At 35.3% G+C, this 25,148-nt stretch overlaps 1 protein-coding gene across 21 annotated transcripts in view; it reads right to left on the reverse strand.

Annotated features, from left to right (window-relative positions):
* NLGN1 (neuroligin 1) overlaps window positions 1–25,148 on the reverse strand; it is an 887,833-nt gene that overhangs the window by 693,076 nt on the left and 169,609 nt on the right. For 7 of the 21 annotated variants that reach the window (XM_035277805.3, XM_008983457.5, XM_035277803.3 and 4 more), the window contains exon 1: window positions 9,258–9,926. The exons of the other annotated variants lie outside the window; for them this stretch is intronic. The gene's annotated coding sequence lies outside the window, so the exon portion shown is untranslated. Of the gene's footprint in view, window positions 1–9,257; window positions 9,927–25,148 lie in introns of those variants that run through there. 21 annotated transcript variants of the gene reach the window in all.

Raw genomic sequence — 25,148 nt, forward strand, 5'->3', positions numbered from 1 at the left:
AGCTAACCCCTTTGTTTTGGTTAATTTCTTTCATTTGGAATGGCTGTGTGAAAAGCTGTACTTCCTTTTTGTCAGGAAGTAACTAGCTTGCTTTTGATTTTACAGACTCATAGGTGGAAGGGACTTGCCTTTTCTCAGATAAGACTTTGGACTGTGGACTTTTGAGTTAATGGTGGAATGAGTTAAGACTTTTGGGAACTGTCGGGAAGGCATAATTGGTTTTGAAATGTGAGGGCACGAGATTTGGAGGGGACAGGGCAAAATGATATGATTTGGCTCTATTTCCTCACCCAAATCTCATCTTGAATTGTACTCCCATACTTCCGACATGTTGTGAGAGGAACCCAGTGGGAGATAATTTGAATCATGGGGTTAGTTTCACCCATACTGTTCTTGTGGAAATGAGTAAGTCTCATGAGATGTGACGGTTTCATCAGGGGTTTCTGCTTTTACATCTTCCTCATTTTCTCTTGCCGCCACCGTGTAAGAAGTGCCTTTCAACTCCTGCCATGATTCTGAGTTTAAAGGCACTTTTTACATGATTCCCTAGCCATGTGGAACTCTAAGTTCAATTAAACCTCTTTTCTTCCCAATATTGGGTATGTCTTTTTCAGTGGCATGAAAATGGACTAATACAGCACAGCACTAGAAGCAGTGCTCAGTTAATTGGGCCCAACTTGTTGACCAAGGTTGTTCTTCCCGGAGAATACTTTCCCCATCAGTTTTTTTGCTGGAAGGACCTCAGCTAGTACCTTTCAAGGCCTGGCTCAAAGGTCAATAAGTACTTCCTTCTCTAGTACTTCAAGTCATAAAAGTATTCCCTTCTCTTATCTCTCAAAACACTTACTACATTTTTTGTAACTAAACTCATAGTACTTTTTTTCACAGTAATTTGTAATCCCAATTTCCATATTCATTCCTATATTTGGGAAATAATTAGTACTAGGCATTGGAGAAGACAGCATGAACAAGAGAGGAATAGTGTGAATATTCATGAAGACAAAAAAGTAACCATTGGCTATTAGGCTTAGAACCTGGGTGATGAAATAACCTGTACAACAGAAGACATGAGTTTACCTGTGTAACAAATCTGCACATGTACCCTTTAATCTAAAATATATATTTTTAAAGACAAAAGTTGAATGGGAAAGACAGACTTTAAGCAAGCCAATTACACAGATAGCTATTTAGTAATAAGTACTATACCAAGAAGGATATTATAGGGTATTTTGAGGGGAGATTTAAGAATGTGGAGTGAGAATGATGATCTTCCTGAACTGATCTGGAAACTGGGGTCTGAGATTGAGTAGAAGCTGGCAATTGAAAACCAGGATATAGAATGTGTCAGAAGCAACAGGAAAGCCAAATGCTGTGGAAGTTGGGGCTTTCCAAAGAAATCACTGTGAACTGAGAGGAGGGCAGTCCGTCAGACTGGAGAGGAGAAAGGACCTGACAACTCAAGAACTTGTTGGCCATTTTAGGGGTGTGAGATCTTATCCAAAGTATGGTGAGAATCATTATCATCACTGTAAAAATGACATGATCAGATTACACTTACACTTTGAGAGTAGAGGCTGTGTCTTTTGAATTGTTGGTTTTTAACAAGCATCCCCAGGACAATGCATTACATTGTAAGTCCTAAGAAAATATTTCTTGAATGAATGACCCATTAATTCATTATACTATTTTTGTCAATTAAAACAACCCTCAGATTTTATTTATCCATCTGTGATGCTTGACCTCTGTGAAGGCATTAGCTTAATTAAAGTTGCAGCCAGAAGGAATGAAACATAGAAGAGGTGGAAACAAATTACAATACAATGGAAATTTCTCATCATGTAGGAGTGTGGATAGATATTCATATAGACTGGCAGCTAATTCCATTATTGTGTGGCAAAAAGATAAAATAAGGCTCTAAGATGCCGTAATAGCTTTTCTGACAACACAAAGAAAAAGAGATTAGAGTGACAGTATTGACTTTTACATTGTACAACTGAGTATTTCTGCTATAACCATCATTACACCTAATGGCTAATTATTAGATAGCTTCTTTTTTATTTTGTTGTTCTGAAGAGAAGGAGGGCTGAAAAAAATATTTAACATTAACTATATAAGTTTTACTTCCTATTTATTCTGAAACTACTTTCGGGTGTAATCTCCAAATATTAATTGCTAAATCTAGAATCTACTTAGGAAGCCTGGACTTCCAAATGAACAGGAAAGCAAAGGGGGTGAGAGAGGCAAGAATCAATGAGACAGAATGTTTTTCAAAAGTCATGGGCAATAGTTTTAATGTTTATGTAAAATACCACAGGATACATTTTTAAAACCAATTGGTGACCCTGTGATCCCACAGAAGAAAATGAATAATCACTCAAGAGCTCAGAAGAGACAGCCTGGGAGAACTGATTACTTCCCTTGATATTAAATTGATGTTTTTGTCTGGAAGGGGCCACCTTTGGGTCACAAGTCATTGCTTCCAGAAGCAACTTAATTATGCCTGCTAGTATCTTTACAGAGAAGCTAGCACAACCTAAGAAGAGTGCCACATTCTCAACTCACTCTTGAAGCCTATTTTTGTTTGTAGTGAGTTGCTGATGCCTGGGAAGAGGGGAGAATTGCCATTCCTGGTTCCCTGCTTAATTAAAGTCCCGTTAAAAACAATCCCTTGTTGCCAGAGAATAGCTACAACTTTGGCAGTGGCAGTGCTAAGTTTGAGTATGGCCCTATGCCAGAGTGTGTCAATCTTGACCCCTTGGAGGATGATCAGCAGAAAGAGGGTAGTTAAACCTTTGTGTCCATTCAGTCCCAAACCTTTGCTGGAATTGGCAAATACTATAGTGACTATTGTTTAAGGAGTAGCTGTCTACTAGGAAGTGAACTAAGACCACCAACTCTTTTCACATAAGGCACCAAACAGCAATAATGGTTTCTTGACACTCCTGACCTGGCCTAGAGCTCAACCAGTGATTCAAAGAAGAAAGAATATTACACTAGCAATCTTCTTTATATATCTACGTCATTTTTCCCTTCATATAAAAATTCCATTAGTACCAATAACAAAAATGAAACTTTAAACAATATCCTGTTCAGGGGCCATTTGTGAAATATAAATAGTATATCAATATATTAATGAATATAAATATATTAATATATTAGTATATAATATTAATTGATGTAATAGTATATCAATATATTAATGAATACAATAGAATATTAACAAGAATTTAATATACATATGGAATATAAGTTGCCAAACAGTCACCATTTAAATTCAAATTACATAATGGAAAGCATGGGATTATAAAGTTTTACAAAATGATAAAAATATTAAGTAATGATGAAAATCCCTAAAAGGTTATATTTTAAATCTTATTGTCTTATCGTTCATGTTTTACCTATTTGAAATGACTTTTAGTAATTCCAAAGTTCCCTGAGATATCACATTTTCTTCATGGAAGAAAGTAACTCTAATGTACCTTTAGTAAATTATAACAACACAAATAATCCTGCTACACTTTTCAGTCTTGATCAAATAATTCATCAAAGTGAAGTATATAAACTCCATATGAGATTACTAAAAAGTTTCAATTACTATTTGTCTTTAATTAATATTCAATTTCTGAATAGAATCCTTTCTACCTTTGGAATTTTGCATATTCTTTGAAAATATTTGTCAATTCAAATCATTTTTTGAAAAGCACAAATGAAGATCCCAGGTATTCATTACATAAAGAGGTTATTTGTTTAGTTACTAACAATCAATGCTAGAACCCAGTCGCTCCTCATTCATTCATTCAATAAACGTTTATTGATCTCCAGTTAGGTACCAGGTACTATTCTAGGTGATGAAGAGAAATACACCCAGTTCTGAACAAACCAGACAAAAATCTCCTACAGACTACTAGTACAGTATTCCTTCAAAACAGAAAATGCTTTCCTTCTTAGATGTTGTTATTAAAGACCATGGCTTCAAATAATAGGGACTTTTGGCATCAGTCTTGTAGTAATATATGTATTAGAACACTTGGCACAGTTAAACAGATAATGAAACTGGACTTTTTTTTACCCATAGGAAAAAGGATAGATAACACTGTCACTTGTGTGTAAAGTGTTGGACAGTAAGTAATACAGATTTAAATTAGAAATGACACATGCACTGACTTGAAACATAATGGTTGCTGAAGTGAACTTTTATTCCTTTTAGTTCTATAGTTAACCATTAAAATGCTCAAGTATTATTTTCAAGGTGTGACTATGGGAAAACTGTTGGTCAGTGTTCTATGCTGCAATCACTGTTTCTCTGGGCAGTTCTGTCATAGAAGTGGTGGCTGTCACATGGAACAAACTTACGATAATCCCAACTTGGTTTTTATCAAATCAATATTCCTTGATTACATGTTTTAACTTGTTGATCTTTTTAGAAAGTATTCCATATGATAAAATGAGAGTGCTTGTATGACTATTTTTTAAAAAAAGCAACAACAATTTTCAATTCATTTTTAAACATTACAAGTAACCTCTTTTCTTCTCCTATTGATCTAACATTCATCAGGTGTATCCGGGAAGAAAAAAGAATCATTAGGTTACACAAAAGTGAAGACAAACATTGGTATTAAAAAGTAGTATATCAGTTTGATGTTTCCCAATAGGCAGTTGTTGAGAACCATTGATATATAATAAGACCTTCATATCATTGCCTGGTTATTTACTCTTTCCAGAAAGTGCTTGTGTTACTTCAATACAGGCAAAATATAAGAAAATCATATTGTAAGAAAATATTTGCCCATATCCAATCTCCTCCCCCACTTCCACTTTTCCTCCATGACTATCACCACCACCAAATAAATAAATACATAAAAATAAGCAAGCAAACACATTAGTCTATTATTTTCTAAATTATGCAAAAAATAAACAGAATTATAGGTATTGGAAAGTTGATGAATATGCAGTCCTATTAATGAAGCACCACCTACAGCACCTCCAAAGAGATGGCATAGGCTTCAGCAGGTAGTTCGAATTGTAGGCATATGTAGCATTAGAGAATTAGGCTACAGAAAAAGTAAGTTACTGTGTGGCCTGTCACAAGTGAACTAGTATTATGTACACAAAGTGTGGCTGGATACACAATGAAAATACTAAACTAAAATTTCTGTACAAACCAGGAGAAAGTGAAAAAAGCATATATTTTTCTATTTCATAAGTCAAATCAAAGTTCATCAACTTAAAGCTAAGTCCTGAGATGTCAACTTCATTAAGTAGGTCTAGTCTCAGGCTAGAACTTAATTTCCTGTGATATATCACTGTGGTTTTTGAATGTACATCTTTAGTAGTAACTTAACTTTCATTTGTTCCAAAATGAATTTCATGCTCAACTTGTTTTTCTTAATTTAACTTCCTTTAGCAGTCCCTAATATGTGTATTATTAAAACTCATTAGTCCCACTCACAATTGCCCGTCACTTTTTTGACTACATATTCACATATTGAGATACTGTGCTGCTATATATAGGAAGAAAATTAAATAATAAATATGGGGACTTGAACGTTTAGTGAGTGTCAGGATGAGAGAGTGCCTGCAAAGCCCATAAGGTTTCACACAAAAGAGGCATTACTGCTAAAGCTAACATGCTGACACATCTCTGATCTATAAAGTCTGCGGTAATGGCAGTAGTAAAGCGTTTTGCCATTGACTAGAATTTCTCTTACATGCAACGGAAATAGGTACAGAAGAGATTATACTGACTGTTATAAAAAGAATTCATATAAAAATCCCCCAAAAGTTTAATGTCTAATAATTTCAAATGTCTGGAATGATTCACTAGTTTTCTCTGACTTAAGTTAAGCTTTGAGTTGACAGTCATTCTCTTTCATACAGGTTAGCTACCAAATAGCTGTGGGGTTTTTTGTTTGTTTGATTTTACTTTGTTTGGGGGATGACTCTTAAAGGCAGAGATTATTCAGATCGTTTTATACCAGCATAGTAATATTTGATATTACCAACATTATTTCATTAATAACAGACTAAAAGGACCACACACATGTGCTACTATTAAGTAATGATCTTCCTTAGAAACAATTGGGAATGATGCTATCCCACAGGATTAAATTGTTAGCCAACTCATAATGCTTTAAATTCTCTCTTAAAAAGGCAAAATAAACCTCAGATTCGTCATGAGTGTTCACAAATTTGGTTTATTTTTTCTATGCTTTGCAAATTTAATGTGTCAAAAACTTGATTTTTAAATTAATTGAAAGTTGGTTTTTTGTTCTCTTTTATTTCTCGATAAAGCAAAAGAGATGGAAGATTTGCACTTGGAAGTGCCATGTGTTAAATTTCAACAAGTCATTTAAAAATAATTGCCCTTACCACTTTGCTTCTAATTAAGTGTGTGCTAACTTCTTTTTAATGTAAAATAACATTTAATGTAGTTAATCATCTCAAAATCATAGAGAGAAGCTGCAGCAAATGTGTTAGCTTTCCCTGAATGTTAGGGCAGACAGAACACATGAAAGGTTTTCGAGGGACAGGTGCAGCTGTCAAGCAAAGCTCCAGTGATTGCAGCATCAGTTTTTCCATAGTGATAAGCTTAGGGGAATCCAATGTTATTTCTTGTCACCTATATTAGAAACTATGCTTGCAATTTTCAGGGCTAATTAATTGACAGCTTCCATCTCCTTACCCCAAACTACCACGTTTTGTATTACCCTGATAGAAAATTCACAACTCATCAAGGCCACCATATTCTTTTTAATAATTATGGCCAAAAATAAGTATTGAGTAAGATACAGCTAACTGTAATTAATTTTCTAAGTGAACTCCTCAGGTTTTTCAATAGTTCTTAGAACAATCCACTCTACTGGGGAAAGCCTTTATCTAACTGGGTACCTTGATCTTCATTCATTTGCCACAACTTTTAAAAAATTTGTGATGTGTAGTTTTGCATATATTTCTTTCCATTGTTATTGGCTTTCCAAAGTGGATTTACTACCTACAATGTTTACCAAGTTTTGTGTATGTACTGCTTGTTGAAACAAAGAATACAGCCCATCCAAGTAGATTCTAACAAAGAATAGGTCATTTTCTCCCTTTTCATTTTAACTGACAAAAGAGAATATAATAAGGGAGTAGAAAGCATTGTTTATTCTGACAGAAACATATTTTTCAGGCACTACAAAGCCACATTCAGTTAAGTCTTCCATTTTAACACTATGACATATGCAATGACTACTGATTTAATGGCTTTGAAATATGCAAATCAAAAAGAACCTTCTTTTTCATGTTTCAAATTATCCATCTATTTTTATATCAACAGTCATATTCTCTATTAGCTTAAAAAGAGAAATTCCAACCCACTTACCACTCACCTTCATTACTTATTTGCTATTACCACTTACTGTTATTTATTTACTGGCTGTCTTTTTAAAAATCCATTTAAACTTTGAAAACTATTTTCAATACTATCAGACAGTGTGGCTAGGATCAGTGGCTAGAATGCGCCAGTACACAGAGGATCCATTCTACTTTCAGCCTGCACGTGAACCACGTGACTTAGAGCAGAGTAAAAAGAGACTAACCTAGCTTCTCAGATATCCCCTTGAAACTAACAATTGGGTTTGTAGAAACTATTTATTATTATTTGTATAATCTCTAAATAAGCTTAAACAATGTCTACCAAAATAGGAAATATCTAACTCTGCCACTTTAGAATTCCTGGGAGACAAAAGTTTTATATTTTGCTATTGCATCTTTAAAAAACAAATCTCACATACATGCTTCAAAATTAGATTTCAGAAACATACATGCATACACAAATCCAGAAAGAAAGTTTGGTGAGACTGATCTTTTAGTAACTAGAATGTCGCATGTATCTGGAATTCCTGAAAAAAGTATTAGAGAATGAGTGTGCTTCATATGACATTGAAGAGATGCCTTTTGATGAGTTCACACATACAGACTTCAGTGCTAAACCACAAAGGTATCTGCATACACTTCATAATCTCTAAACCAGAAATCCCTGAAAAAAAGGTAACACTTTCCTTCTAAACATTAAAACATACAAAAATGCATGCTTTCTCTTTTATCTATATCCATTTTATTCCAAGGCACTTGAATGTCTGAAAGTTTAAAATTTAACGAATTGGCTTTAAATCTTAAAAAAAGCCAACTAAAATTATGATGTTGAAATATCAGATCCGTCAACCTACTGAACACATTTATACACATCCCTCCAATAAATCGGTTCTTTGTATGCAATTGTTCTGAAGCTACGTGGTCTCCAAGATTACTTCAGAATAATATGCTTTTCTGGATTCCAAAGCAACTTTTAGTTGCCTGAGTTAATTCATATTCACTCATTTGAGCGATTAATTATAGCTGCTGAAACTGATTTCCTTCTGCAAATAAAGATGAGATTTTATCAGGAGCTACAGAATTCTTTAAAAAACAAAAATCCCTGAATTCAGCTGCAAGAAAATGTCTGGGAACGCGCGCGCACCGCTCAGGCGGAAAGAAAAGCCAGTAAGTGGCAAGGCAGGCAGGGCAGAGGCACATCAGAAACGCAGCCGTCTGCCTGGCGCACTGGCTAGCCTGGGCCCTCGGCAAAAAGCCTGCAACGTCCTCTCGGGCTCCTCCAACTCGAAGAAAGTTACCTCGGACTAGTATTATGGCAAGTCGTGCAAGTGAATTACAAGACAACATGTGTGGCCAGTCACCCACTTCTACTGTCTCCATCCGGTGCAGTGACCCTGTAACCCTTTAGCTTCGGGCGGGCTGAGAGAAGTGGGAAGCGGAAAGGGGTAGGAGACGGGGTGGGGGAGCAGACAGCCTGAAAACAGCCAATTCCCCGTGCAAAATCCCCCGCTGGAAGCCACGACCGCCGCCGAAACGGCGGCCGAAGCACTAGCGATTTCTACTTGGGCTTTTCCGCTCTCCATGCAGGTTTTCCAAGGCACCGCCGCTTCCCCTCCTTAAAGTACTGCGAGGAGAAAGCACTGGATCCGGGATGCAGCTCCCAACCGAGAGATTTTCCATACAAAGTTGAGAGCCTGGAGAGCTGCTCGGCTCCCCCACCGACGCCACAAAAATAAGGGTTTGAGCTCGATCTAGGCAGCTCCCCAGCGATCCCCCGGGGATGCGCGAGGTGGTTTTCCATCCCCTTCCTTTCTCCATCTCGCAGGCTGCGCGTCCGCAGCACCCTCCGCGCACTGCCACAAAACCCTGGCAGCCCCCTCCCAGGAAGAGAGCCACAAACTTACCCTCAGCAAGATCAATCCACAGAGGGAGCCCCTCATCTTCCCCCGGTCCCTTCGCAATGATTCAAGGAGACAGTTTCTACAACACTTCGCCGTCAAAGCCAAGCCGAAATGGTCAAAGTATTTACCAGTTTCTAGACGCTTTTTTGAAATCTCGAGCCCCCGGTAATTCTTGTTTCAGGATTCAAGATGCTTCCTTTTTTCTTTTTTCTTTTTTGCTTTAAGCATCCGCAACCCCAGTTTTGTAACCCCCTCCTTTTTTATTCACCCACGGACACTTCCAAAACGTGTCGATTGATCCTTTTTTCTCTCCAGATGGAACCACGATCCAGAATCCTGGGGACCCAAAGCCACCTCCATGTAAATCCGACCAGCAGGCAAGAAATACAAATGATCAAACAACGTTACTTCTTTCAGCTGCAATCAGATAATCCTACTAATCCAATAGATTTATCTCGATTGGAAATTGACCTCAAAAATGAATTCCCGGTACTGATGTCCAGAAGAACAATTTCATAATCCTGTTCGGGTGACTGAAAAATTGTGGTTTCTTTCTTTCTTTTTTAAAAAATCTTTTTTGGATTCTGGGTGCACTGCTCGCACAAAAAAGAAAAAAAAAAAAAAATGCCGAGGACCCTGGTTTTACCCTAACATAGGTTTCTACTCCAAATCGGTGCAGGATGAAAAATGGTACAAAGATACCCCTAGCGGCTCGAGGCGATATTGCAGGGATCTCACTTTTTTCCCATCCCCTCTCCTCACCTTTTTTTTTCTGCCCCTTTAGATAACTGGCTGCTGTAGTAGTAGTTAAAGAAGGCTGAACCGCAATTAACATGAACGATACACGACTACCTGAATACATCTGATCTTTCTTTGTTTTATGTTTAAAGAGTGAATCTTCTGTGCTTCTGTCTCCTCTGGATTCTATTTATTTGTACAAAATTTTCCCCAATGGCAGTTAGTAGCTAAAATGCCAATCTGAGGCAACTCGGTGATTTCAAAGCAATTGTATTTGTTTCCTGAATATTAATCTAGAAGAAGCCTCAGTATTCCTGAGATATGCTGCTTTTGGAAAAATGCTTAAAATATTATTTTCTCTAAAAGAATATGATTATGAATGTATGTGTGTACGGTCATGTATATGTATGTGTATATAAGAAGATACATATTCTTAGACAATCTTTTCTCATTTTGGACTTTAGATGTTCATTCAGCAAGGCAAGCGATAGCTCCTGTAAGCCTGTGGTTAAAGAGCAAGACCTAAGAGTCATTACATAGGCCTCAATGTTGCTTACCTGAATGCTTTGAAATTCAGTGACCTCAAGATTACCCCAGCACTTCTGACAGGCTCCAGAGAAAGAGTCAATCAATGTAAAGGATTTCAGGACTTCGTTTGCCAAGCCCTCTAAACACACTTTGAGGGCTTGAAACACAAATTGGGCCTAGTAAACTAGAGAAGTTGAATTCTCTTTCATAGTGAAGAGTTCTGAAGCTGCAAGGACTTCAAGATACTCTTTCTTAACTGACTAAATAATTAAGCCTTTTTAGTGTACAAGCTGTTAAGGAGTCAAAAGACCTTTATTCTACCACTGGTGTTACTATTAATTGGCTATGCGACTTTGGGCCATCACTTTTTGGCCCACAGTTAATTTGTCTATTAACATTAAGGGGTAAACTCACATAAATCAACAAATATACATGTTCCTGGATGGGAAAATCAATACAGAAAATTAATCTATAGAACTAATGTAATTATTAATAAAATTTACTACAGTTTTCTGTGAAACATGAAAAGTTAATTCTAAAATGTGTTTGGAAGAGCAAAGGATAAGAAATTATCAATACAATCTGGAGAATGAGGTTCAGGAAATCCCCATATGAACTATTATGGCTTAATATAAAGCAGCAGTAACTGAGGCAATGTAGATTTGGGTCAGGGCTAGAAATTAGTCCAACGGAACAGAATAGAAAGCCTGGGAAAATATTCATGCATTTATGGAACTTGATAAATAACTAGTGACATTAAAAAGCAGGGAGGAAAGATGACGTATTCAGACATTGAACTAGCCATATGAAAAAATGATCATACTAGATTGCAACTTCACACATATGTATGTTAAGGTGTGTTAAAGACCTAAAGATGCTGAGCAAATTTTACAGCCTTTATAGGGAAATAGCTTTATGATTTGGGGTAGATAAGAACAGAACCTAAATGGGAAAATGTGGTTTAATAAACAGGATATAAAACCAAAATTCATAAAGAAAACATGTTAAATTTGATATATTAAAATAAAACAATTATATACATCAAAATGAACACTCAGAAAAGGTATTTGCAATGCATATAACCAAAAAAGGATTACTATCCAAAGTACATGAAGGGTCTTATAAAAGATAAAGAATATGGTATGAAAGAGTGGGTTAAGGAAATGAATAGCTGATTGACAGAAAATGATTCTCAGTGTCCAATAAGCAATCTGAAAAAGATCCTCAATCCCACTAGCTATTAGAGAAATGCAATTTAAAATAATGAGATTTTTGTTTCACAGTCATGAAAATGGCAGAAATTGGGGGTCCAAAGTGGCTCCCGCCGGAGGTCATGGCGCTTGCGAAGGCGAGGTCATCAGTTCAAGGCTTACCTGAGCAACCTCATAAGCTCAAACTGATTGGCAAAAAAAAAAAAAAAGAAAGAAAATGGCAGAAATTTACAAGTCCAGCAAAAGTTAACATTGATGAAAATGTGATCAAATCATAGAGAGTATATGACAGTGCAAATTCAGAGAGCAGTTTAGCAATAGCTGAACATTCTCATGTCCTATAATCCAGTCTTTCCACTCCTAAAACTATTCATTACAAAACTATTTGAAAGTAAAAAACACAGCAGGAGGGAGAAATCATCTAAACACCTTTAGATAAATAACTAGACAAAATATTTATAGAATATTCATATACTGCAATAGCAGAAGTGGTAACAAGAAAAATGAATGTTAACTTAGCTCCTTGAATTAATATAAATGAATCTCAAATATATAATGTGAAGCCACAATAACAAAAAAAGGATGTTGTAGAAAGATGCTTATAGGATGATGGTATCTGTATATAAAGTTCAAAAATATGCAAAATAATTACATGCATTATATTTGATCACATACATATATAGAGCAACAGATATCAACATGCATGATAATGATAAACATGAAATTCAGGGTAGAGGTCACTGTTCGGAGGGTGTGAGGTAAATGGAATTGGAAGGCATCATCGGAAGCTTCAACAGTATCTATAGTGCTCCATTCCTCAACCTGAATCTCGAGTACATGGGAGTTTACAATATTACTATATAAATTGTTCATATGCTTTAAATATTTTATTGAAATTAAAGATTTAGACTAGATGATTCCTGTGTTTTACCATATTATAAAATTTTCTAATTAAAAAGATCTGTGAAAAAAGTATGAAAATTCAATATTTCATAATGTGCTTTTTATCTGGTTAATTTTTTAAAATGTACTACTTAATATTTCTAAGAAGTGTAAATGGAATGGTGCTTATTTATTTCTATAATTCATATTAGAAATTCTAGCTAGGAAGCAAAAATTACCACCTAAATGAGAAAATGTGGTTGAAATTGAAAATATATATATAATCCTCAACTAGCTCTTTCTTGTATTTTCCTTTGATCTCACAAATAGTAACGGGGCCTCTGAAATTGTGAAACAGTCAATCAACTGATTATGTTCAGTCTGACCAGTTAACTATAAACTACCAAAGTCAGTGTAGCCATAAGCCAAAATTACAACATGAAAGAAAATTTACCCAGAATGTTTAAAATATGTATGTGAATTCAAATAAGAAGGCTTTGTTGATATGAAATATGAGGACTGGATATCTCATTTTAAAATCACTAGGTATTATTTTTCATAATCCATGCAAAAGACATACCAAATATTAGAAAAGAAAATTTGTATAACTCAATTGAGCTGTTAATACCATTCAATGCATCCCAGACTCAGGAAAAAATACCTTAGTTAATTGTCAAACTATCAATTTTTGATTATCCAGAATAGATTTCCTGGAAATAACCAAAACAGATTTGTGATAAGGAAATAGTAAGATACCAGTTTAATTTCCTTTGGTAATAGAATAGATAAGGGAGAAGAAGTAGATGTCCTGTTATATTTCTGAAATTTGGAGAGGTTGACGTTCTTTCAGCAACCAGTTTGATTGATTTGTTGATTGTAAATGGCCAGTAGTTATTGTTATAAATTAATATTTCAGCATCCATACTGAACAAGTATTAGATATTCATATAGAACTGAAGGTTCATTTTTCAGTGTGTTTAAGTGCAAACTGGGTTGTCATAGGAAGGTAGTCAATGAAGAGGAGTAAAGGAGGAGAAATAAAAGGAGAAGGAGGTAAAGTGGAAAGGTGTTTGAGGATGAAAATGTGAATCAAATTCATGTCTCTCCCTGGTGATTTACTCAGAGAGATGATATCCCTCATGACACAGATTATTAGCAAATGACTGACTTAATAGATCAAACAATTGAACATGAAGAGAATAAATTTATTCTCTACATTAGATGGGCTTGATAATTTCTTCAGAAAATGAAATTAATACAGGAGGGAAGTAAAAATTGCTGTGAATAATAATAATGGAAATAAAAGTCCAAGATTGGCAAACACGACCACTATAGGGCATTCCAATTTAACCATGTTATTAAAATTTCAGCTTTGATCCAAAAAAATGCTAGAATTACATATCCTATTTTAGTTTCTATACCAAATAGAAAATGATTGATTGATTATTAATATCAAATGGTTCACGTGAGGAAATAGCATGATTTTAATAACAAATAGATGAGCAATTATTTCACTGTTGCTTTTAATACAAAAGAGAGTTCTTTTCGGAAAAAATGGGTTTTTTTGATAAATAATATGAAAGCACATCTTTTATGACCAAGTCAAATCAATTAAGTTCTGGCTTGTGATAAACGTCTTAGGATATTGTGAAAGATTGGAACTTAGTGTCTGAAAAAGAGGAAGTAACCTAAATATCTCACATATCCCATAAACATATATACCTATTATGTACCCACAACAATTTTAATAAAAATTTTTAAAAATTCTGAAGCTAGAAAAAAAAAAACCAGAATTGTAAAGCCAGTCTAGAGTCTTCAGAACTCCCCTGATGTAACCCCATATTAAGTGCTCAAGACTTGAATCTAAATGACTGGCAATTGGGAATTATGAAAGAAACGAAAATAAAATGTGTTGCAACATTGTAAGTTCTGACTACTGCAAAGGTGACTCTTTACGAAGAGTTTTTTTCTATGGGGAAGAATCTACTCCCACAATCCTGATTAATTAGAAAAGACTACTTAAATTCTTGACTGGTACTATTTCAGGTATGTATTGGGAGAATACACCTGCCTCGCTGCTAAATAAACCAGATGTATCTTTATATTCCACAGAATAGAGATTGGTAAGGGAAACTAAGGAAGTGATGATCAAGACGAAATATTTTGTTTGTTTATCTAGAGACCTGGTCTCACTGTCTTGCCCAGACTGGAGTGCAGAGGCACGATCACAGCCCACTGCGAGCTCAAACTCCCCAAGCTTAGGTGATCCTCCCATGTCAGCCTCCTGAGTAGCTGAGACTACAGGCACCATCCCATTACACCAGGCTAATTTTTGTATTTTTTCTAAAGACAAAGTTTTTTTTTATGTCACCCAGTCAGGTCTTGAATTCTTGAGCTCAAGCAATTTGCCCACCTTGGCTGTGCAGAGATTACAGGCACAGCACACTGTGACTAGCCAAGACTAGATATTTTAGGATGAGACTGCCACTTTTGAAATGGAACTTTTTCATTAATGTTGGTTAGAGATGCTAAAAGATATTTACATAAGTACTCTTAAAATGGTTTAAATCAGAAATAAATCCAGATTTTCAAAACAAATAATTTTGATTTGTTAAAAACTTTCAAATAAGGGTGCCATTATGCTAATAATTAAGATTCTGTTTTGTTTCTTTTTGAAAAGCTCTTTTTTATATCTATAATTTATATATTTACTTAATTGGTAAAATTGAAAAATATAGAAATTTCCAACTTCAAAGATTTTAGCTAATAATAGCATAATGCACTATTTTGCAGAATTTTCTTCATTTTTGAATGTATATTTGTATGTACTGTTTGTGAGACAGTATTTATGCTGACTCTCTAATAACCTCAGAGCAGTTTCTCTTAATATTTTAGTGTCTTCTGATTCCATAATACTATGATTGATTTTGACATTGCAATGTAGTCTAGAATTAAATTTTATAAAATTATCTTAGATATCCCTTACGTACTGAAGTAATATCTAAGATAATTATCTTATTAAACATAATCTATTAATGTTTATTGTAGAATATTAGTTAATTTGAGTCCGTTTCCAATATTAGCAGAATATACTATAAATTTGACCTAATAGGATGGGAAACCACATGAAAATTAATGTTCTGTAGTTCAAGATGGAAAGAGAAATTTTTAGTTATATCCCAGTGGCACTGACATCTCATTGACTTCACAGACAAGAGTTGGGTACTCCTTTTTTAATAGGATTTTATGCTAATTACATAATTAAAGGTAAACACTAGCCTGAATTTGCATTATTGCTCAATTAGCAACTTAATGAGCATCTTCTACCTGTCCCAAAATATTTAGTTCCATAATTTCCAAAATATTAGTAAATGAACCCTCAAAATGACATCTTTTAAAGGAAGGGTTATTTCTGTCTTCTTTTCTCTCCATCTCTATCTATCTATCTATCTATCTATCTATCACCTATCTATCTACACATTAATCTGCCTCTTAATTTTTGACTACTTACAAGAAACTGAGAAAATATGTCACAAGTTTTTTTTTAATGATATATTTTTCTAAGATCATTTGTGTTTGGTTTTAGAGTTTGTTTTTGCTTGTGTTGAATAAAATTACTTCTGATGAACTAGAAACAAACAGTAGAATGATGTAATTAAACAGAAAGATAAAACTATGTTACACTCAATGCATAAGAAATTGTTCAGCCTTCCACCCATCCTAAAATTTGTGACTCTCGGCTTCTTCTTGTGTCTTCTTATTTAAAAGTTTCCCAAATCTTCCCTAGTGATAAACAAGCTAACAAACGGTGATTTGTTACACACACACATACACACACACAAAACAATTAAATTTTGACTATTTATAAATTGTACTAGGAGGGAGGGAGAGAAGGAAAGCAGGGCATGGTAATATTTCAGATGTAGTTGCTTATATAGATTAAGCAGAAAAGGTAATGTCAAAATAGTTTAAAGCATGATTTGTTATGTCACAAAATAGACTATGAGGATAGATGGTTTATGTGTTAATAGAAAGTATACTCATTATATGATGGAATGAGAATATAATTCCTGACTTATGTGTAATACATTAAACCAACTCACAACTCACATCCTCATCATTCATAAGTCTGGTGAAGCTATAAGAAATATCTTGTAGCTGAAATTCATCTTACAAGAGCTCAAACTAATCATTAAAACAACGAGAGTATATTTGAACAGTGGCCCAAAGAACTGCAGTTTTAAAGTTCTTTAATGGACTCACAAAGACTCCTTTGGCTAAATGGAAAAAGCCCAAGAAGATAAGATAAGTGACATAACTAAGATCACATTGAGGTCAGCAGCACTGCCCAGATGAGAAGCCATTGTGCCATGCCATGCCTGACTTGATGTTTCTTATGTTTGCTCTTTGGTATCACAGATTCATTAATCTTAAAATACTGGACCACATTAAAAATTGAAATTAACAAACAAATCGGGAAGAACATCATTAAACATGCTTAATATGGTAATTGGAATAATACCCCACCCCCCTATTGATGTCCTAATTCCTGGAATCTGTGTATATGCCACTTTACATGGCAAAAGGGACTTTGTAAATGTGATTAAGTTGAGGATCTTCAGATGCAGAGATTATTGTGGGTTATCCAGATGGGTCCAAAGTAATCAAAGTATTTTTATTAGAGGAAGGCAGAGGGGTCAAGGATCAGAATCTAAGTAAGAGATGTGATAACAGAAACAGAGATGAGAGAGAAAGAGAGAGTCAGAGACATTTGAAGATGCTACACTGTTGGCTTAGAATATGAAAGAAGGAGCTACAAGCCAGGGAAAACAGGTGGCTTCTAGGCAAGAAAACGGAACTTTTTCTAGAACTACCAAAAAGAATACAGCCTTTGCCAATCATTTTAGATTTCTGACATCTTAAACTGGAAGATAATAAATTTGTGTTGTTTTTAAGCCACTAAATTTATGCAAATTTGTTATAGCTGGAAGAGGAAACTAATACACTTAATTAAAAATATTCTGGGAATAATCAGTGCTGCCCACAGGAAACATAATGTGAACATATAGGAAATTTTAAATTTCTTAGCATCCACATTAAAAAAAGAAGAATCAAGTTAAATTAAATTTAATAATATATTGTATTTAGCCCAATATGATCACTTCAACATATAATCAATGTGAAGGACTGATAAATATATTCAAAATTCAATGTGTATATTACATTTAGATCACATCTCAACTTGGGCTAATTCCATTTCAATAGCTCAGTAGCCACATATGGCTAGTGACTACCATAAAGGATAGTGCAGCTTTAGATTATAAGAAATAAATTTAAAAGAAAATTTTATATATTATCCATATCATTCTAAAGCTCTGTCACAATCCAGATAAAGAATCACGAGAGAGATCCAAGATGGCTGATTACTAGCAACTCAGGATTGTAGCTCCCAGTGAAAGCACAGAGAACAAGAGGATGCCACACTTTCAGATGAATTTTGTTGCTCACAGACCAGGAGATTCCGCCAGCATGACTCTTGTGGCCAGTGCAGCAGTTCTTGGTGTAGAGTAAATGGGACTGGGTCCCCTTTTGGTCAACTTTTGGAGCTCCGGGAAGGCAGAGTCGCCTATTCAGCTGATTGAAAAAGGGACTCACGAAGGAAGCCAGATCAGAGACCAACGAATCTTAATGCCACTGTTTTAGCCTGCATAGGGGGTTGCTCAGATTCCAGCGCTGGGAATCAACAAGTTGGATGTCCACTCAGAGACCTAATTTGAAAGTCGGTAATTACAAAGACAACAGGTGGATAAATTTACAATCATGGGAAGAAACCAGCGTAAAAAGGATGAGAATACCCAAAATCAGAATGCCTTTCCCTCTACAGGGGATCACAGTTCCTCATCAACAAGGGAACAAGGCCTGATAGAGAAAGAGTGTGTTCCAATAACAGAATTAGGCTTCAGAAGGTGGATAATAAGAAACTTCTGTGAGTTAAAAGAACATGTTCTAGCCAATGCAAAGAAACTAAGAACTTTAAAAAAATGTTTGATGAAATCCTAACAAGAATAGACAATCTAGAGAGGAATATACGTGAATTAATGGAACTGAAGAATACAACACGAAAACTCTGTGAAGTATGCACAGGTTTTAACACTCAAATTGATCAAGCAGAAGAAAGTATATCAGAGGTCAAAGACCAACTTAATGAAATGAAATGAGAAGACAAGATTAGAGAAGAAAGAGTAAAAAGGAATGAGCAAAGTCTCCAAGAAATATGGGACTATGTGAAAAGACCTAATTTATGTTTGATAGGTGTACCTGAATGTCATGAAGAGAATGAATCCAAGCTGAAAAATATTCTTCAGGATATTATTCAGGAAAACTTTCCTAACCTAGTAAGGCAGGACAATACTCAACTTCAGATATTACAGAGAACACCACAAAGATATTCCTCAAGTAGAGCAACCCCAAGACACATAGTCGTTAGATTCACCAGGTTGAAATAAAGGAGAAAATTCTAAGGGCAGCTAGAGAGAAAGGTCAGGTTACCCATAAAGGGAAGCCTATCAGACTCACAGCAGATCTCTCAGCTGAAACCCTACAAACCAGAAGAGAGTGGGGGTCAATATTCAATATCCTCAAAGAAAATAATTTTCAACCCAGAATCTCACATCCAGCCAAATTAAGCTTCATAAATGAAGGAAAAATAAAATTTTTCATGAACAAGCAAGCACTCAGATTTCATCACCACCAGGCCTGCTTTACAAGAGCTTCTGAAAGAAGCACTCTACACAGAAAGGAACAACCAGTATCAGTCATCCCAAAAACTTACCAAAAGGTAAAGAGTATCTCCATAATGAAAAATCTATATCAACTAATGGGCAAAATAGACAGCTAGCATTAAATGACAATATTAAACTCACAATATCAATATTAATCCTAAATTTAAATGGATTAAATGCCCCAATCAAAGACACAGACAGGCAAATTGAATAAAAAGTCAAAACCCATTGGTTCGCTGTATCCAGATCCATCTCATAAGCAATGATGCACAAAGACTATAAACAAAGGGTTGGTGGAAGACTTACCAATCAAATGGAGAGAGAGAAAAAAAAAAACAGGAGTTGTAACTTTTGTCTCTGACAGAATAGACTTTAATAGTAACAAAGACTAAAAGAAACAAAGAAGGACATTACATAATGGTAAAAGGATCAATGCAACAACAGGAGTCAATGATCATTATTATATATGCACCCAATATAGGAACACCCAGATACATAATACAAGTTCTTAATGACTTATAAGAGACTTGGACTCCCGCACAATAACAGCAGGAAACTTTGACACCACATTGTTAATATTCGACGGATCAAGATAGTCATTATATTAAAAATGACTAACTTTTTAATTATATTCAACAGGGACATTTATGATTTGAACTCAGACCTGGAACAAGTAAATTCAGTGAATATTTATGTAATTCTTCACCCCAGGTCCACAGAACATACATTTTTCTCAGTATCACATTACACCTATTTTGAAAGTGACCACATAATTGGAAGTAAATCACTCTTCAGCATTTGTATAGCATTTCACAGACTTAAATGAAATGTTGGTTGGCTGTTTGTTATTTTCTTCCCTTATTCCTTCCTGTCTCCGCTGTTAAGCACAATTTTCAGCATAAAAGAGGTTTTTAATACCTATTTTTAGATTGCATCCCAGCCTGGGCAATAGAGCAAGACTCCTGTTCTCTCTCCCTCTTTATCTTTCTTTCTTTCAAAAAAAAAAAAAAAAAAAGAAAAGAAAAGAAAGAAAAGTAGAACAGCATTTTCCCTGAGTAGATGTTGGAAAAACAAAAAAAAATTGCTTGAAAGCATTTCTAAAATAATACCTAATGCATGTATTTATTACTAAACTTAGTTTCCATATATCTAATTGTACCATCATTGCATTCTACAGTATGGATTTATAATTTTTTAATGTAGTGGTGAGATTCTAAACTATGTATAAATCTAGTAGGCAGATGACTTCAAAGTTTGATTAGTGGCATAAGTAAATAAGACAGAATGCAATTATATTAAAAATGACTAACTGTTGAATTATATTCTCACTAACAGAAGCACAAGGCCAGAAAAAAAAAAAAGAATCACAAAGGCATCTAAAAACTATCAGCATGGTTTTAAAGGAAACTCTCTGATAATTTCGTATTTGAGAATTATATTTTAAAACAAAGATCAGAAAAGAAACAAAAGTTAGAAAATGAAAGAAGAGTATGATTACCTAATGATATTGAGTTCACTGACGTTTGTCAAACGTCAGCAATAATAGAAAGAAACTTATCTGGTATTTTTAGAACAAAATGATAGTCAAAGATGGGATAAGAATAACATTGCTTGGGGCCAACTACATAAGATGAACAAATGACCAAGCTCCAGTTTCTTCATAGGGAAGAAAGGTGTTTGAGCTGGAAAAGAATATGATGGTGAGAAAATGATAAGAAAGCCTGAAGGTAACTTACATTTGTTTTAGGATTTCAGGTCCAATTCTATCACCTAATTTAGAACACTAAGAGTATGTGAAGATGTGTCCTTGGAACTAATATCTATTGTTTTTAGGTCACTGTGAAAAAGTGTCATGACAATCAGCTGTCCTGGTTTAACAAGACAAACAAATCTTGTTTTCTAACAAGATTCCAAAAACTGTAGTTTACCAATCTTGACATTAACTGAAATTCTAAATCTGATGCTCATGTGTGTTTGCTAAATGTCTAGTCACAATAATTTTTTTTTTTCTTTTTAGAATTACTGGAGCTGGGCGCAATGGCTCACACCTGTAATCCTAGGGCTTTGGGAGGCCAAGGTGTTTAAGGCCAGGAATTTGAGACCAGCCTTGACAACACAGTAAGACCCTGTGGAGACACAAATTTTTTTATAGAGACCCTGCCTCTACACACATTTTTTTTAAAAAATAGCCAGGCATGGTGATGTAAGACTATGGCTCTAACAACTTGAGAGGCTGAGGCGGGAGGATCATTCAAGCACAGGAGTTGAAGGCTGTAGTGAGCCATGATTGTGCCACTACACACTAGCCTAGGTGACAGAGTAAGATTCTATCTGTTTTTTAAAGTCTTATTGGAGTGGCAGATCAAATGTGTCATTTGTATTGTTTATCTTAACTGCATCCCAGGCCTTTTACAAAAATCACCCATAATTTTCTTGTGGACAAAATTGTGACATATGGGCTAGATAGTGGTATAGTTGAATAAATCCCTTAAAAGTTAAACAGTCTACTGTAGTATCCAATATATATTCTCTCACGCTATATTCTCTTTTCATTTTTTGAGGCAGGAAATTCCTACAGAAATTTGTTTTGTAATTGGACTTGTCCATTAAGCATGTTAGTTTCGTGGTAAAGAGAAATGGGACACTTTAGTAAGGAGCCTGCCTTAGATTACAGACTTTAAATAAATTATTTAAAACCATCAACTGTTTTTGGAATTAGTATTTTCAATGATGCTTTAAAAAACTATTTACTAATAAGGAGTTTAATATTTAAGTATTAAATTTTAAATCAAATATTAATTCAATTTAGGCAAAGTTTAACATTTATTTTCTCTCTGTGTCCCCATTTGCAATAGAGAAGTCAAGTTCTTATATTTGGATTACTCCCTGCAACACAAACATTTCTATTTCATTAATCAACTATATTAAGTTATCAAAAGGTATTTCTTATTGACAGCATTTCATTGACTTAACAAAGAACTTCACATTATAAAAAGTATGTTTAATAAAAGCTCCAAAATTAATCAAAATTTAAAACAAATCGGTAATTAAACTGCAATTTAGCATCAATCGTAATTATGACTGCATACATTTTAAATGAAGTTTCGTGATATAATGGCAATATATTTTCATCTTTTTTTGATTCTTAATCCTGACACAATAAAAAATTTGTTGTCTATTCTTCCTCTCCCCATATTCATTAAGAACTAGACCGGGAAGTAAATATAGCAGAGAAAAACAATAATAATTATAGCATAAAAATAATAAGAGCTCAGGAAAGCCTGTCTTCTTCCTACCGATTATCTCTTTTCCTCCCTCCCACTCCATTTCCCTTGTTTCAATATACATAATGTATAATTATATTATAAATAATTCTATATTAAATATATTTAATTAAATGTATATAATATATAATATACATATGAAGATACATGTATCCCCACTTAGCCATTACAAAGACTAACATCTTTATTTATGTATTTGTTCTCTCAGCTGACTTGAAGGCATCCAAACTTAATAATCATAATAGCAAAAAAAAAAAATCAACTCTTATTTGTTGAATGCATCCTGTGTACCAATATTGCACTCTCTTACGCTTATAGGTATTTTCATGTTTGAAGGGTACATATAATTTTTCCTACTTTTACAAGTCAGAAAACTGAAACCCAGTAAGACGAAGTGAGTTGGTGCTACTAACAACGGATTAAACTGAGATTACTTCCAAGTTTAAATCCAAGCCTCCTGTACTCTTGTTCATTGTGAAGGGTGGTAACTCAGAGCTGAAGAGAACAGGTATTGAGGGAATAGTTTCAGGGTTCAGGAGCTAATATAAATGGAATGGACAGTTAGAGGGGTGTTCTTCCAAAAAAGCATCACCTTTTAGTGATGGGATGCTCCAAGCTTTTCTATGAGGCAGAAATAACACTGGGACTTGGGGTAGCTTTAGTTCTCCTGCCTCACATAGGACCATTGCTGCTGACTATTCTAAAGAGCAACAGGGCCGGGAGCGGTGGCTCAAGCCTGTAATCCCAGCACTTTGGGAGGCCGAGGCGGGTGGATCGCGAGGTCAAGAGATCGAGACCATCCTGGTCAACATGGTGAAACCCCGTCTCTGCTAAAAATACAAAAAAATTAGCTGGGCATGGTGGCACGTGCCTGTAATCCCAGCTACTCAGGAGGCTGAGACAGGAGAATTGCCTGAACCCAGGAGGCGGAGGTTGCGGTAAGCCGAGATTGCGCCATTGCACTCCAGTCTGGGTAACAAGAGCGAAACTCCGTCTCAAAAAACAAAAGAGCAACAGAGGATGAAGGTGTCTCCTTGTAGTGAGATACAGTGATTCTGCCATGGGTGAAGCCATGGGTGCCTTAAAACATAAAGGGAGGACAAGAGGAGAGGCTTGGTGAGACTGAAACTTGGGAGCTGTAAGCAAATTCCTCCTGAAATGATTGCTCAGATGAGAGAAAATACGAGGATGCCCCATTCAAAACTGTGTTCACAGCAACACATTTGGTTTCCCTCTTTATCTAGGAAAGGGCACTGGCTCAAAATCACAGCTAGGGCAACCAGAGAAAGGTGTAGCTCAAAGCACCAGGAGAGAATGACCAGTAAATATGATAGCAGAAGGGTCAACTAAGGTTAGGGAAACAGATCACAGAGGACTTGGTAACAACAAGATTCTTCATCCAGAAATTGCAAGCAATGTTGGGAATTCTTGGCCTGGACTCAGATTGGTTCGTGGCTGCATGGCTGTGCCAGGCTCACTGGCCTCTGGCCTCCTCACCTAACTTCGTCCAATCTATTTCTCACACTGACACCAAAATAACATTTTTATAACACAAATCTGAATAAATTGCTTATCTGCTTAATTTTTACCAGAATTAGTGGGTCTCACTCTGGTTGCTCATTAGAATCCCTTGGATCCCTTGGGAAGAAAGTAAAAATACCAATGTTTGGTTCCCCCTCCTTCAAGAACAATTAAATCAGAATCTCTGGAGCTGGAGCCATGCCACACTTTCAAATCATTACTACATGCAGCCTGGGTTAAGAACAGGGACCCAGAGACATATTTTAGACTCTGTAGAGTGGTAAAGTCCTCCTTAAACTGGATCCTGCTAGGATATGGAGATGTGCACAGGGTTTGCATTCAGAAAAACCCAGGTGACTTTGTTACTCCCTCTAAGTAATAACTTCTTAGAGGGAAAAATTATCCTTTTTCCTCATCTGCATTGTGGAGCAGCTGCAGTATTTGTAAACAGAGTTATCTCTTTCCTTCAACCTTGATATTTTGCCCTGTCCACACTGTATAGAGGAAGATCTTTTAACGTAACACATACCTGAGTTTTACTATTGAGAAAGGTCAGTATTATTAATAGGAGAAAGGGCTGTTGAATTTGAAATGCTCCATTAAAAGATCACCACCACCACCACCAACAAAACAAACATCTAAATCTACTTCTCCTGAGCTTTGTAATGAAACTACTATGAAAAGAAGATTCATAATATTCCAGCCTAATGGATGCTCTTAAGCAGAACGAATAACTCAAGGAAGCATCCTGGGATATAAGGTTACCATCACTTTCTAATGAAGTTTAAAATGATCATTAATATTTATTTTTCTTTTAATAAAATTCATTCTGATAAATCTAGGAAGCTATGGAGAAAACTGTCCAGTACAGAGATTTTTATCTCACTTTTAGGTAAGAGAACTTGAGCCAAGAAAAATGTAACGTAAGAAGTGTGACACCTCCATTAA

Source organism: Callithrix jacchus, chromosome 17 (assembly GCF_049354715.1).
Source record: "Callithrix jacchus isolate 240 chromosome 17, calJac240_pri, whole genome shotgun sequence".
In the NCBI taxonomy this organism is placed as follows: domain Eukaryota; kingdom Metazoa; phylum Chordata; class Mammalia; order Primates; family Cebidae; genus Callithrix; species Callithrix jacchus.